This window comes from Callithrix jacchus, chromosome 14, assembly GCF_049354715.1.
Source record: "Callithrix jacchus isolate 240 chromosome 14, calJac240_pri, whole genome shotgun sequence".
In the NCBI taxonomy this organism is placed as follows: domain Eukaryota; kingdom Metazoa; phylum Chordata; class Mammalia; order Primates; family Cebidae; genus Callithrix; species Callithrix jacchus.
The window spans coordinates 8,837,256-8,843,337 of NC_133515.1; the positions used below are offsets into that span (position 1 = coordinate 8,837,256).

The window sequence follows — 6,082 nt, forward strand, 5'->3', positions numbered from 1 at the left end:
TTGTTAACTCCATTGTTATTCAAGAAACAATCTGGCTGATTACGTAACTCAGCTGTGAACAATGTTTGCATATTATCTGATCTGGGACCAAATCATTTGGTGTGATGTAATTCATGGTCTCTAGAAAAAAATCTCTGGCATCCTGATAGAAAAATCTTGTATGTAAAAATGAACAAAAACAACTTTAATGTGATTAAGATTTATACTGAGACACCATTCCCCTGCATACCCAGCTGACTGTCAGCCCAGAGTTTAGTGATCTTTAACCAAATATTCTTTCCTTTTTGTATTGTTAGGAAAATTAAAATCTCTACAAAACATCAAAAAGAAAGAAAGCAGTTTTATTATTGAATAAGCATAAATCAGAGTACTATGGACAAAGGCTGATCATCTGCAAAGAGATTTTATATATAGAAACAAATTCCACCCTATTTATGCAGCCAAAAAGTTACTATCCTTTTTTCTTTCTTTCTTCTCATTCTCAAAGGAGGTGAGAAGTTATAATCTTTTTCTACTGCTCTATTTTCAGCCATTACATACATATGTTCTCTAGTAACAGGAACCTGTCTTCTTATGAGAAGACTTAACAGAGCCCTTTGCTGTACATTCTTTCATAGTTTAGCCTACATTCACCATTATCAAAAGGAATAATAATGGCATGGGCAGCATGGTGAGACCTCATCTCTACGAGAAATTTAAAAGTTACCAAACCATGGTGGCACATACTTGTGGTCCCAGCTACTCAGGAGGCTGAGGTGAGAGGATCACTTGAGCCCAGGAGGTAGAGGCTGCAGTGAGCTGTGATTGTGCCACTGCACTCCAGCCTGGGTGACAGAGCAAGATCCTGTCTCAAAAAAAAGAAAGGAGTAATAAAATTTTATTATCTCTGTGACAAGCAGATGAAGATGGAGACAGAAAGGTGCTCAGAGGTTAAACTTCCACAGTGAAAGGGACATAGAGATACTATTTTCCTAGGTGTTTACATTTCAAAGAGAAGCTCTCAGATTTCTGAAAAAAAAAATCTTGGTTTTAAAGCTGACAAAAGGCTAACTCAGGAAGATGTAAAAAAAAATTATTTTTTATATACTTTTCATTGGGTGGGACCATCGTAGCCAGTGCCAACTGCGAAATATTTAGCAGTCTTTGTCCACCCCCCTCCCAAAATACCAGTAATGTCAAGCCCCAACCCCCTACTCCAGGCATTGTAGCAATAACAAAAGACAGAATAAGGAGAAGGGCCGGAAGAAAGAAAACTGCCCTCAAATACCTCCTGGAAAAGGAAGGCCAAGCTAGAGTGACCAACTCATCCCAGTTTGCCTGGGACTTTTCCAGTTTAATTTTATCAGTTTCAGTACTAAAAGCCTCATGTCCCAGAAAAGCCACTAGTTCCAGGATAACTGGGATAGTTGGTCAACTGAACAGCCCCTGACATATGCACACATGTGCATGCATGTGCCAACCATCTAATTATGTACGTGTGCCACTTAGGAAAAAAATAAAACTTAAAATAAAAAGATAGGGTTTAACATTGAAGAAATCTGGGTTTGAATTATGGCCCTGTCCCTTACCAGTGTTCTGACCTAGGGCAAGTTTCTGTTGATGAGTTACAATAATGGGGGACTGGGTTCAGGAACCACCCCTCATACCCAAATCCACGGATGCTCAAGTCCCTGATACAAGATGATGTAGGGTTTGCATATAACCTATGCACAATTTCATGTATACTTTAAATCATCTCTGGATGACTTATAATACCTAATACAATGTAAATGATATGTTAATAGTTGTACTGTTTAGGGAATAATGACAAGAAAAAAAAATCTACGTTTTCAGTACAGGTACAATTTTTTTTTTCCGGTTTAATTGTTCATACTTTATTCCTGTATCAATAGGTTAAGAAAGTAAACTTTTCCCAAGCACTGATTTATAGATCATGCTTATAAGTGGAACACAAAAAGTTAAGTTTCAGAAACAATAACATTCAATGATTTACTTAAATGCAATTGTAATCCGTACTGAAAGCTAAGGGCAATAATTTAATACAATAGACTAAATACACACAAAACCTATATATTCAGAACTATAAACATGGTTTCCATGGCCACAGACGGTTTCAGTCAAGGACACATTTCCACAATGAACAAGTACTTATACATATGTTAGTAAAACACTAATGCAAATGCTTATCCTGTCATCAGCTCTTTAAGCAATGCCATTCCTGCTACTGAAAGCATTTACTTTTAGAAGCTTGAATCTGGGAAAACAAATTCTCCTAAAAGTTAATAGGATGTTATAAGTCTGAAAAGATTTTAAATCAAAAAGCCTTCCAACACAGCATTATTCATGTGAAACTTAGTTTCTTTTAAAAAAATAACTTGTTGCCCAAGGAAAATTAAAACAAATTATCTTTTAAGAGAGATAAACATTCTTATAAAAAAAAACTGTATTTTCCTTTATCATCTCTTTAAAAGAAACACAAACCAGTTCATTGTCTGTATTTATTTTTCTGAGATAGAGTCACGCTCTATTGTCCAGATTGGAGTACAGTGGCACCCTCTTGGCTCACTGCAATCTCCGCCTCCCCAGTTGAAGCAATTCTTCTGCCTCAGCCTCCCAAATAGCCTGGATTACAGGCACGTGCCACCATGCCTGGCTTTTTTTTTTTTTTTTTTTTGAGATGAAGTTTCACTCTGTCACCAGGCTGGAGTACAGTGGCTTGATCTCGGCTCACTGCAACCTCTGCCTCGAGGGTCCAAGTCATTCTTCTGCCTCAGCCTCCTGAGTGGCTGAGACTACAAGTGCATGCCACTACAACCAGCTAATTTTTTATTTTTAGTTGAGACAGGGTTACACCTTGTTGGCCAAGCTGATCTCAAACTCCTGGCCTCAGGTGATCTGCTGCCTCAGCCTCCCAAAGTGCTGGGATTACAGGGGTGGACCACCACACCCAACCCAGTTCATTATCCTTAATAATAATTATTTTAATAATCTTTCATAATAAACTAGACAATAAACTAGTTGTCTAAAATCTTCCAAATACATGAAGAAAATGTCTGAGCTGTCGAGTCAAAAATGCCATTTAGATTTCACATATTAAATAGCTACAGTCTAGCTTACAAAAGTATAAACATGCCTAACACATAAATAATACTTTATTCTTTAGATAGACAAAAGTCAGAAGAAGCTGCATGGTTTGCAAGGTACTTTGACTTATGCATGGTTACTAAAACCCAGTAAGTAATTCAAGTATGGTAATACAAAGGCAGGCTGTTAAATGCACCAATATCACTCTAAAATCAAAGGCATAAAAATAAAGGGTGAAAACTGTGCTTCTCCATCTTTCATTTACATGGCCAAATATCAGAACCTTACTTTAGAAAATATACAATTATTTTTTTAAAAAAGAAAATATACAATTATTATATATTATTTCCCCAGATGGTAATTTTCAGAAACTACAAAAAGTGTCAAGATCCATAGTTTGCTTCATCAAATGCTTTTCTAGCTTCTTTCAAGTCTTCATTTATCGTAAGCAAGTCTTTAATCCTGGCAAACTTCCTTAGGTACCTTCGAATCAAAAACACAGTATCTTCAACTTGTATCAACCTTGTCTTCCAATAGACATTGCCTTGTGAGTCATTTCAGTGATAAACTCTATGACAAGATCTTCAAGAATATCCACTGACTCAGTATAAGGATTCTGGTCATCCCCAAAGCCATACATCATACATCACAATTCTTTAGAAAAAAGTGTCTTTCTTTTACCCTGTCCACCTTTTTCACCTCCTCCAATTTCTTCATTTTCTCCCTCAAAGGTGGGGTCCTCTTCCTCATCTGCCATCCCACTAGCCAGCCAACCCCCAGCGCCCACAATTTTTTTTCTTTTTAAGGCAAGTTTTCGTTGTGTTGCCTAGGATAGAGTGCTGTGGTGGATAGCCCACTGCAACTTCAAACTCCTGGGCTCAAGCTGTCCTCCTGCCTCAGCTTCCTAAAATGCAATGTTTTAAAAAATATTTTCCGGGCCGGGCGCGGTGGCTCCCGCCTGTAATCCCAGCACTTTGGGAGGCCAAGGCGGGTGGATCACGAGGTCAAGAGATCCAGACCATCCTGGTCAACATGGTGAAACCCTGTCTCTACTAAAAATACAAAAAAATTAGCTGGGCACGGTGGCGCGTGCCTGTAATCCCAGCTACTCAGGAGGCTGAGGCAGGAGAATTGCCTGAACCCAGGAGGCGGAGGTTGCGGTGAGCCGAGATCGCACCATTGCACTCCAGCCTGGGTAAGAAGAGCGAAACTCCGTCTCAAATAAAAAATAAAAAAATTTAAAAAATAATAATTTCCGTTCACATTGAACCCACAGATGCAGAAACCATGGCTATGGAGGGCCAATTATACTATCAACAACTCTGGTTGGCACTTTTCTTGCCTGTTTAAGGGAATAAAAATGATGCAACCTGTCAGGGCTGGTGTGGAAGCAACACTACCCAGGCGGTAGTGCAATGGCGCTATCTCGGCTCACCGCAACCTCCGCCTCCCGGGTTCAGGCAATTCTCCTGCCTCAGCCTCCTGAGTAGCTGGGATTACAGGCACGCGCCACCATACCCAGCTAATTTTTTTGTATTTTTAGTAGAGACGGGGTTTCACCATGTTGACCAGGATGGTCTCGATCTCTTGACCCCGTGATCCACCCGCCTTGGCCTCCCAAAGTGCTGGGATTACAAGCGTGAGCCACGGCGCCCGGCTGCCTTCCCTCTTTCTTACGTGAATTTGGGCCTCTGTTTTCCAAAATTCCTCCTGACATACCCTCAATTCTTTTTATTTCTTCTTTAGTGAAATTAGCTTATTGTGTTCTAAACTAATTATCTGTATTTGAATTAGAAAAGGAGCTGATATGGTTTGGCTGTGTCACCACCCAAATCTCATCTTGAATTGTAGTTCCCATAACCCCCACGTTCCCATTACCTCCATGCTGCTATTCTCATGATAGTGAGTGAGCTCTCACAAGATCTGATGGTTTCAGAAGGGGCTTTTCCCTCTTCGCATGGCACTTCTCCTTCCTGCTATCATGTGAAGAGGATGTGTTTGCTTCCCCTTCTGCCATGATTGTAGTTTCCTGAGGCCTCCCCAGCCATGCGGAACTGAGTCAACTAAACCTCTTCCTTTATAAATTACCAAGTCTCAGGCAGTTCTTTATAGCAGTGTGAGAATGGACTAATACAGAAGCCTTTGTGAAAAGGCAAAATGTCTTTGCATCCTGGTTTTATAATTCTTAATGCAGTGGCTGCAGATAGAGGGTTCAATAGGATTTGTTAGTTGCTATATCATCTTTATTATTCTGTAAGTGCTGATATTGTACAGTTGATAGAATGGGACATGAATAACTTTTATAGAATACAAATCTTCAAATTCAATAATTTATTAGTACAGTGCACAGCCAGTGTGCTTGGGGGCAGCTCCAGCTGATGAATCACCTCCCGTGGCCTGGCTCTCTTGGTAACTTAAGTGCTCCCAAACAAGGGAATAGTTTAGCTGAGTTAGAGATGCTTTGGGTGGGAAAATTAGGGAGCTTGGGTGTAGGAGAAGGCTCAGTGGTCCAGGAAAGGAGAGGAGACAATAACTTTCATGACAGAGAGACAATTCTGGAGTTAAGATGATGCTAGAAAGTTAGCAAGTGACTTTCCTGAAGCCATTTCATGCAGATGGGGCTGGCTGTCATTTTACCCTTTTTCTCATCAAAATTTTTCAATTAAAATTTGAAACACTAATTTTTATCAAAGAAGTCAAGGATAGGGTTGCCAGATAAAATACATGAAGCCCAGATAATTTTGACTTTCAAATAAACTGAATAATTTGTTAGTATAAATGTGTTCCAAATATTGCGTGGGACTTATGCTAAAAAATTATTTGTCATTTACCTGGAACTCAAATTTAAACTGGGCTTCCTGCATTTTTATTTTATAAATCTGGCCACACTAGTCAGCGAAAAATAAAATTCACTCACAGAAACCCACAGTGCTGCTAACGCCCGTTTAAAGAGACACGGCCCTTGATCCACACAGACACATGCTACATAATCACAAAT

General features: G+C 39.5%; 1 pseudogene; it reads right to left on the bottom strand.

Annotated features, from left to right (window-relative positions):
• Positions 1-3,467: 3,467 nt before the first annotated feature.
• Positions 3,468-3,847, bottom strand: LOC100402408 (transcription initiation factor TFIID subunit 13 pseudogene; annotated as a pseudogene).
• Between the last annotated feature and the right edge of the window lie 2,235 nt (positions 3,848-6,082).